Here is a 10,500-nt window from a genome sequence, read left to right as displayed (position 1 = left end):
AGACAACAAGAAAACAAACCTGGAACTGAGAACAAGGAAAACACACAGCAGTGAGGGTGTACGACACAACAACACATACGGGAGTAACGAGGGAAACAGGAGGGAAACACAGCTGGGACTAATCTGACATAACGAGATGGGGAGGAAGCAAACATGAATACACTGAATACAGAACAAGGAACTATCAAAATAAAGACCTTAGACAAAGACGCAGCCTTGATACTGTGACAAGGAGACATGACTGTCACGGGGAATCAGAGGGAACATGAAACATGGAGACAAGAGTAACTAAACATGGAACTCAGGCAAGGCACAGAAAACTAGAGACTAGAATATAACACACGGGGACGCAGACATGGCAGACAGAGAATACAGATGACTAAACATGGAGACAGAACAGAACCTACACTTCATGCCTGATGCACAAAACATGGACGGCAAAGGAACAAAACCTAAGAACTGGGAATCACAAAAGAATTAAAGAACTCAGGAAGCTGAAAACACCAAAGACTAAACCCTGGAAAGCTCTAAATCAAAGCATGTTAAATAGTCCAAACATAAACACTGGGTCACCACACCCACGACAAAACCATCTAAACTGAATGTATACCAGTCACGTAAATCTGACATTTAATTGACATGAAAATGAATTAAAGTCAATATGTTGGGCTTTTTTCATTGTGCGTAGAGTTCAAAGCTTCAGTGGCCATTAAGACATTTGTATATGCAAATTTATCAGGTAAAAAAAAGGGTTTTAAAATGGTTGAATCCATGTTTTTCTTTCTCCCAACAAACTCAACTGTTTATTAGATGGAGTTTGGGATTTTCTTTTTATTTCCACATCCAAGACTTCACACAGAGTAGCCTTCATTAGCATAGCAAGCCTTAACAACCCTCTGCATAAGAGAGAGAATATCCAATCGGCTCCATTTTTTTTGGGCTGTTTGTTAGCAGTCTGGTTCACAGGTTTCAAGATATTATTTTCAATTCTTGGTGATAGCAGACACCAAATAAAGCTCAAACTGATTTAATTTTGATGGAAATTGGGTCAAGGTCACACCAAAGGTTTTGACAGCTTACAGAAGCCAAAGATTTCAGCCAATGTGCTTTAATATGTATAAAGATAAAAACAAATACACCGTATGTAATGCTACAAGGTCCCACTGTAGGTTGAAGGTAAATTGTCAGCATGTTGCATTAAAAACACCAAAAAATATCAAAGTTTTAGTGTAACCTTTGGCCGTCGGGGTGAGTTGCACTCAGTGAGAGCTCGTTTCTGTTTTCTTGATGCAGAAACATCATCCAGGTGAGTCAATCCCAAAAGGTTGATTTGTTCATCTGGACGTAAACGCTACATCCAGATGAACAGAATCAACCTTTTGTGGTCCTGTTTCTGTTGTAATCTGCAGAATCAACTTAATCTGTTTGAGAACTGAAACTATTATTTTTATTCTGCTATTCATTTCTCAGTTCCATTAAAGACATTCGGTTTCTCTGTTACTGATCGACTGCACAGGAAATAACCTCATACTCACTGTCCTGTAATATGAACAGTGGAATTACGCTTGGAGTGCTGCATCCTCCGTTTGATCTTCTCAGCAAAAGTTGAACTGAACTGAATAGATTACAGTACATTTATTTTACCCATGCACTTTGTGGTTTTGTGTTAATATCACGTACGTTTGTTTTCCAAGACTTACAAATATCAACAAATGTTTGTGACATGAAATTATTCTCACAGTTTTGATCAACGATTTGTGAATTGAATATAAATGTCTGTGTGGTGGATTCATATTCCCAGCTACACATCCCATGAAAATAAATGCTACACAGTGACTTTCCTATTTGCATATTTGTGAGTCTCACTCTTTAGATACAAACTGATGCAGAAACACTAATTATTTCTTGCTCTAATCCCTGGGAGCTGCAGCAGAAACCCACATATGCAGTGACCAATTTAACTGAACATTTCTTGACCGAAGCAGACTAAGATTGTCATCCTGTGACTTTTTAACACTGGCAAACAGAAAAAGGAGCCTCACTGAAAACAATCAGTAAATTAGTATTAATATTTCATATTTGCAGGGCTTTTATGCTACTCTAACCTGTAACTGTGCTCTCAAAAATGACTTGCTGGTCTGGTAAAAACAGCCAATGATGTAAAATGTGTGTGCAGCTCTTCTCAGCACATTTCAGCTCTGATGCAGTTTTATTCTAATCACCAATTCATCTTGAAAGTGGAAATGCTTTGAACAGATGGGTGGGCTACTAATGGCATGGCACTGCCCCAGCATCGTGCCTTGTGTCCACTGTTGATCCAAACAATATGAGACCTTGAGGATCGTTTTGGTCACAGCCTCAGTATCTGCCTGGTTACACAAAGACTCCTGAGTCACAAATCAAGGCTTGTGTTTAGGTTTAGGATTCCCCTCCACACCCCTTCTCGTCTACATGCCCCCCTCTGCTAAATAACGATGGTAAACGTATTCCTTGGTGGGACTCGGGGTAAGTTCTGTTCCAGCTGTTTCAGAGTCAGAACTATGTTAACTACATAAAACACGAATGAGCCAGATGCAGAGCAGTGGAACACTCAGAAAACTCAAAGATCAGTTTTTGGCTGGTTGTTTGTTGAACTGCAGCTGTGCACTGGCTGCTGTCTGACAGATCAGAAACCCTTAGTGTGAAGGGAATCTGTGAAGAAATGAAATACTGCTCATTGGCTTTGCATGATGGTGTGACTCTGACTGTCACATGTTACAGAGTCAAGTCATTTTCAAATATTGTTAACTCTCAATCTGGAAAATCTGCTGCTGATGTCAGTGAACGACCACTGTTGTCCCCCTGCATGGACATTTTAAAAGAGGGTAAAATAGGGTGACGCGCTGTCACACACAAACTGTTTACAGGTTTGATATGTAGGAATCTACCAGTGGAATATTTATTGAGTTATTTTTTTTATTTAAATTAGGACCATTTAGTCGTGTTGAAATTTGAACTTTTAATATTAAATATTAACATTATGGCACAAATGGCACATTAAACCTGTATTTGTCAGCTGGAGTTTGGACCCAAATGCAGACCATGAAGACAGAACTGGAATTAACCAAAGTAAGCTGTTTAATTTAGGTTGGATAAACTTAAAACAAAACTAAACTAGGAAAACTACCACGAAACATGGAATCCAATACATGAAGGATGATGAACAGACAATCCAAAGGGGACAAACGCACACAATAAATACACAACAGGATGATCAGGGAAGTAGAGGCAGCTGGGCAACTCAGGAGGAACAAATCCGACATAACGAGATGGAAGCAAAACTTAACACAATACACGAGAGACAAGGACCTCCAAAATAAAACAGGAAATGCAACACAGAGCCAGGCAGACGTGACAGGCTGGGTAGAACAAACAGACGAGACCAAAAAGAGCGGGACACAAAAAGGAACTTAATTAAAGTAACTTAGGCTACGTTCACACTGCAGGTCTTGATGCTCAATTCCGATTTGTTGATCAAATCCGATTTTTTTGTCTGCTCGTTCACACTGCAAATAAAATGCGACAGCAAACGTGCTCTAGTGTGAACGCTCAAAGCGGCGCGCATGCGCAAAAGAAGACGTCACGCACAACCGATGGCCCTTAATATAAAGACTTCGGACTTTACGTTTCTCAATTTTGCTTATATTTAAGTTATAAAGTTATTTTTTTATTTACATATGGCCTAAAAATGATCCTTATTGCTGTTTTAGAGGAGCAGTGCTTCAAAGGATAACTGCATATTTCTGTCAGAATCTACAGATTATACAGTACAAATGAAATTTTCACATTTCTCCAACGTTGTCTTCCCAACAGTTTCACTGGATGACCAGGAAGCGTTCGCGATGTCTTCTCCGGTGCTGATAATTGGCGTCTGTCTTGTGTCAGTGACGTTAAAGACGGATTTAATGCGACGTGACCATCAAACAGCAGTCGCTTTCTAAAACATCAGATATGTATCGGATTCAGTACCACATACGAAAGTGACCCAGATCGGATTTGAAAATATCGGATTTGTGCCGTTCACACTGTCAGACCATGATATGGGTCGCATAGGGTCAAAAAACCGGATTTGATGCGCTTTCGCCTGCAGTGTGAACGTAGCCTAAGAACTGGAAATACAAATGATTACAGTAGGAAGCACTGGGAAACAAACCAATACCAAGTAAAGACTAAGGAACACAAATCACTACAACAGACTTAAACAAGGTCCAAAAAGTCAGAAAACACGAAACACCGGGTCACAGACTGTGACAGCATTGCTGTTCTGATTGGCCCACATGTGTCTCAACAACTGACACTGAGACAGTGAGAATGTTCATTTAATTAAAAAATAAAATGCTTTAATGTTCTTGTAAAAGCTGGGGCTATGATCATAATAATTATCTATGTTCTATCAGGTATCAGAGTATAAATGAACACTGTGGATCCTGAAATCTCTCCTTTTTCTTTTTGCTGGAGGCAGTAATAGTGTACCACAAGATTACAAATGACAAAGGGTGGGTTAAAAAATCAAGCGGGAGCACACGGTACACGATAATAAATCATATCTGATTTGTTTTCCATATGCTCACTTTTTTTTCCAACACATCTCAGATGTTCCAGATACCATGAACTGAGTAAGTGTGCCTAATCCTGATCTAACACTGACAGAAAAAAAAGCTTCAATTGAAAAATTTTATTGAAAATTGAATAAACCCCCCCCCCCCCCCCAAAAAAAAAAGTATACTCGTGGGTGTAGGTGCGAGAGAGACAGTCAGAGTGAGTGAGAGAGCACTAGCTGCTGTCAGGTGTGTTGTGTGAAGCCGTGGTGATACCTCCTCTCTCTTATCTTGTTGTTCTCTTGTCTCTGTCAGCCAGCTGTCTGCTGCGGAGCTGCTAAAACACTCAATGCATATAACAGCGTGATTCTTTGATACCTCTGCAAACAAATACACAGTTACTCTGCGGGAAGTAGTTTTAGTAGTATGTAGCAGTAGCTTAGTAGCTCCTTTGTATAGATCTACCACCACTGTGTTTTTCTGGGTTCCGTGTAAATTTAGTTGTGAGACAGAAGATGAATAAAAAAAAATCCCGAATACAAAAATGAAATTTTTAAAAAAGCGATTAATTCAGGAAAATCACAACGACAAATATATATGAGTTCATCCTAAAGAGGCGGGTGAGTCAAGACAAGGAAAAGGAGAAGGGAAAAAGTTCCATATCAAGCCACCAGAATCAGTGTTTACACAGAACCAGGTCAAAACCAGAGGGGCCCAAAAAAGCTCACAAAGATTTTATTTTTTCGATTCTCTTCCTTTTTACCTCCTCGTGTCCAATCACAAACCACTGCTTAGTATTTATATACTTTTATTATTTAGACCAGTGTGCGATGTGGAGTCAGCTGCAGACCTAACAGGACAGGACCCCTCCTACAAAGACCTCCCACAGCCTGACAAGGGAGCATGTACATTAGTCTTTGTTTAACAGCTCAATATCACAAATAAAGCTTCAAAGAACTGCACAGGTCTGAGCAAAAACCTTATATATTCAAATATATAAAGAAAGAAGCAAACCTTGGTACATTTTTACATGAAATATGTAAAAACATGTAAAAGGCAGCAAAGACAGAGGCTGAGGTAAATGTGAAGAAAGTAAACAAACTTGGAAGGACGATGATATTAAGAAATTGTGCATTTACTCCAGATCTGCACGATTACTGAATGTGTCTGAACCTGCTGATAATTACAGCTGTGCAGAGGAGTGAGAAGCACCACAGCTCTCTCAGATCACGTTTAGTTCTGTTATTAAACAGAAACCACAGTGTTTTCCAAAGTTTGGGAGCATAAAAGACAAAAACATTAAAGTTTTCTCTGTTTCGTGTCTAGTGTCACTGACAGTGGAGGATCTAAGAGTGCGAGCTGCAATGTGACAAATATGAGGTGCTCCAAGAACATTTACGATTTTTATAGAAGAATATTGTAAAATCAGTTTTGTACAATACTTGGACCAAGTGCAGCTAAAACTGGACTGATGTGCTCTTTGTTATTCCAATAACGCTCCTTCTGAGTGAGCTGCAGAATACGGATCATCTTTTTTAGGAAGTCTAGCAAAGACAGCACTGCAGTAATTCAGTCTAATCGAAATTAATGCACAAGCGATTTTTCACAATCTTGACAAATAAAGTGGGGACATTTTTTGTGATAGTCCTGAAAATAAAAGTCGTCTTGCTAATAAAATTATTGTTAGAATCATTCGATGTTTCAAAAACAGGAAACTGACCTTCCCTGCTCCTCCCTCCTAATGAAGAGCCAGCTCTGATGGACAGGTTGGAGACAGATAACAGTATTTCAATAAGGAGAAATCATCTGGAAGGACTGATTATTTCTCAAACTCAATAAATCATGTATTTGACGATTACGCTCTGATATCCCACAGTGGCAAAATGAAATTCCAGCTGTTTAGGATTTAGGCTGGACCCCAGAGTCTGGAAGCTGAAGACTGAGGCTCGGATGGAGCTCTCACTATCTCGGCTACCACACGGCGAGAGGTGGGTTACACCCTGGACAACAACAATCTGACACAGAGACAGGCAACCCTTTACATCTAACCCTGCTAATTCATGTCTGTGGACTGTGGGAAGAAGCCAGAGTTCCCACACATCTCCACAGAAAAAGGCCCCGTCACATGGTGGAGTCAAACTCAGGACCTTGTTACTGTGAGGCAACGATTGCGCCGCCACGATGTCCTTAAGTAGAAGACAATGGATGGAAAATATGTTTCAAAATAGGTGTTTATTTTCCCTCTGCTTACATTTCCTTCTTTTATCATATTGCTTTAGAGCCCCATCATTTCAACCTATTATGACACTGTGGAGCAGAGCTGTAACACACAGCTGTCACAACACAAAACAGTTAAGAACTAAGAAAGCTGAACAAAAAGCTGAACAAGAGATAGCTCTCTGTTAGTGTGTGCATGTGCAATATGCACCAAGGAGAAAAAACCTTCTCAGGAAAAGACAAACAGCAGGATCGATACACACATCCTCACACACACACACACACAAGGAGGAGATGTCAGGCCTGCAGAGTGCTGATGCTGGCAGACAGCTCAGTGTCAGATGGCTGCAGCCTTTGATATTGAGATATGAGGTCACTAAAGGCAGACGCACACAAAGAATTGAACACTTAACTGCACACCGGCAGACACTGTATCCATACACAAAGAGAAATCTGAAACTGCATTTACAAGCTCTCTCTCTCTCTCTCACACACACACACACACACACACACACACACACACACACACACACACACACACACACACACACACACACACACACAGTGGTGAGTTTTGACAGGCTGCAGACAGACAGCTGACACACTCACCTCTTCTCCATGTCAGGCAGTGAGTGATAATTGAACTCTCCTCTGAGCTGTTACTTTCTTTATTTACAGATGATGCCACTCCAGTGAAACACAAGCTCAGTGTTAGCCGCAGCACCATTTAACCCTCGCTGCACACCTCATGCATGGTGAAGACAGGTTAGCGTGTATTCTGCTAACGGGCAGAAACGAGCATGGGAGCTAATCGCCAGTGTAAGCATCCATATGCTCGGTGAAACGAGGGCACATTACATGACTTTAAATGACTATAGAGCTACAACATGTTGTTGCTCTTGTAAACGAGACACTGTGTCTCAATGGGACTGCCTGTGTAAATAAAGGTGAAATAAAATGATAGGAAATAAAACAAAGGAGCAACCGAACGTATAACTATTAAATGTCTGCAGATAATGCCTGCTTAACTGTCTTTGCAGTACGGGTTAGGGGTTATGGGTGCTTCGATTAATAAACACATTTTACTGATTACTCGTACACAGCAAATTCAACAGTGTTAAATGTTTTGGTGTTAATAGTCTTCTTGCAAAAGTAGAGTTAATTTTACTCTAAGTAGAGTCACATTCTTTTAATGTAACTCTGAGGTGTAAAATGATAGTAGTTAAAATCGAGTGTTAAAAATGAGTGTTTCTCTGTCAAATCTGGAGGTGTTACAATGGAAACATTAACTCTTGACCTCTTAACTCTGAACTCCTACAGGGGCTATGACACCAACAGAGTAAATTCACAGACTCCGCCCCCAGCACGGCTCCAATCGAAGCTGACGTGAAGCCGTTTCAGAACATTTTGCTCTACATATTTGAGTTGTTTGCCATGCTTGGTAAGTCATTCTTTCAAAGATTGTTTCAATTATTTCTATTAGCTTTTACTTCTGTGGCTCTTTGGAGTTGAGACAAAGCTGTGTGAAAGGCATTAGCCATGTTGCTCGGTGATAGCATAATATTCTGTTTTAGCTAGCTGAAAGGTATTGTTTGCGGGCAAATACCACAGCCTTGAAAAAAAGCTTGCATGTGAATTTTCAGTCAAACCTTTGGTCAAATACACCTAAAACAATGTCTAGAATGTGAAACGTTGGTATAATGGTGCTACTTGAAGCCTGAAAACGATCGCCCATTAAAAAAAACGAGCAAACAGCAGTAGCAGACGTCCTGACTGGATTCTACGTTAGCATAGATCCCTCCAGAGTTTTGTGCACACGGTTTAGGTAAAAATGAAAAAGGTTGAGGTTTTACATTTAGTTCAGTATTACCTGTTGCCTGTGTCCTTGTCTTTTGGGAAAATACTTTACACAAGTAATGGCTCAAAGAGGATTCCTTTTTTTTTTACTGTGCTGCAATTGTTTACTGGATTATTTGTGCCATTAATTAGTCTCAACTAATTTTTATTCAATCTCCGCACAGGATATGCTTGTGAAGATGGAATATGAGGGAGAGCAGAAGTGCGTTGAAGTTCCACAAAGGGATGAATGAAGGACATGCATATTGTATTGAAGAAATAAGTGATGAGAACGCTGTTATTTGCATTTACCATGTCAGACCTTTTGATAAACAAAATTCTAATGAAAGTGAGAACATGTATACTGTTACATCTTTCAGAAAATGTTTTGAAATTGTGGTGCACAGTTCAGAATAAATGTTTTTCAAAAACCATTGCATCTTTTTAGTAAATGTTTATTTCCAAAAGAAATTTCTAGAAGTTCAGAACAGTAAAATTCCTGCTTTTTAGAATGAATTAGAAGATAACTCTTACGTAGTTAAACTAAAATACTCTTTGAGAGTTAATATATAAACTCTTAACACCAAGTGTTAAATTATCAACTCCAGACAGATTTGGTGTTTAACACTAAATCAGAGTTAACGTACCAACTCTCCAAAAAGAGTTAAATTAACACTCTCTGGTGTGGACCCATATAGACACTTTAATAGTGTTGAAATCAAATCCGACAGTGTTAATTTGGACATGCTGGATTTGCTGTGTACGTCGGTAGCAGCCATATTTTCTCCTCCTTTGCAACTTTTTCCTTCATCGGCTCATTTATTTTCTGGTTCAGAGTTATAGTTCCCAGCTGTAGCAAGCACCTGTTTAAATCAATTACATCTGATAAACCCACTGGCAGACAAATATAGAGACTAGCCAAAAAAGGATTTTCTTTCAGGGGCTGGTAGTAACTGAAGCAGACCTAAATGAGAATGAATACTGATCTTCTCAAGTGGAAATAAACAGAATAAACATCCAGAGTGGTGGGCACACACAGTCTCGCCATGTAGCAGATTGGGGCCCGGCCACCACATGCTTGCCCTTAAGCCCAACCCAGACCTACCTCCATAGGACCCCAGGGCAAACTGGTCCCTTTGTCTTTGAGATATCATCAGGGTTTATAACCTTGTGTCTAATTTGTCATAATTGGCTTTAGAAACTGAAGAAATGGATGATGAATTATAAAGTCTTGTCTCATGCTTGGTGCTGTCACGGTATCTGGATGTGGGGTTTCTAACCTGGCTCTTCCCCAGCCTGGGAATACTCTACGAGTCTTGATTTGGAGCCTCCACTCATCTTAAAATAACCAGCTCATCTTTCACTACTCGCCAGAATGTTAGAGTAATCAAAGTGGGAACTAGTTAGGCTCTCGTAGTAATCCCTAAATGCTCTTCCCGGGGTTTACCTTGTTTTTTACACCCTCACCTCAGCATTATGACAGGTGCAGAACATAGCGACATTGAAGATGAGACAATGAAACTCTGAAAATGAGGAGAACAATTCAGCTACTCTTTATCTCTGTAACCTCATCATAGGTTTAGCAGCAGAGTGGTCTGAGATCTTTCGCATGCAGGATTTTTTCCACTTGTTTTGCAGAGTAGCAGTATGCAGTTGGTGTTTTGTGAAGAAAAGTAGTACCTATGTTGTGAGATTGTTGCTAATCTGCTGGTGCTTTACATTAGTTTTTTTTTCTTTTCAAGTTTCATCCCAACACTCACACACACAGATGTCAGGTATTCATATCTTGTGGAGACATCTGATTGACATAATGCTTCCTCTAACCCTAACCATCAAAAATGAATGCCTAACCCTGACCCTGAGACTAAAA

At 39.9% G+C, this 10,500-nt stretch overlaps 1 long non-coding RNA gene across 1 annotated transcript; it reads left to right on the top strand.

Annotated features, from left to right (window-relative positions):
• The first annotated feature begins 7,918 nt into the window (after nt 1-7,918).
• LOC143421971 (uncharacterized) lies at nt 7,919-9,060 on the top strand. The gene is made up of 2 exons (XR_013101571.1): nt 7,919-8,235; nt 8,816-9,060. It is a non-coding gene; the product is annotated as an uncharacterized LOC143421971 (long non-coding RNA).
• The last annotated feature ends 1,440 nt before the right edge of the window (nt 9,061-10,500 follow it).

The sequence above is a fragment of the Maylandia zebra genome, linkage group LG14 (assembly GCF_041146795.1).
Source record: "Maylandia zebra isolate NMK-2024a linkage group LG14, Mzebra_GT3a, whole genome shotgun sequence".
NCBI classification, from domain to species: Eukaryota; Metazoa; Chordata; class Actinopteri; order Cichliformes; family Cichlidae; genus Maylandia; species Maylandia zebra.
Note: the sequence above shows the minus strand (reverse complement) of the source record. Positions and strands in the feature narration are given on the sequence as shown.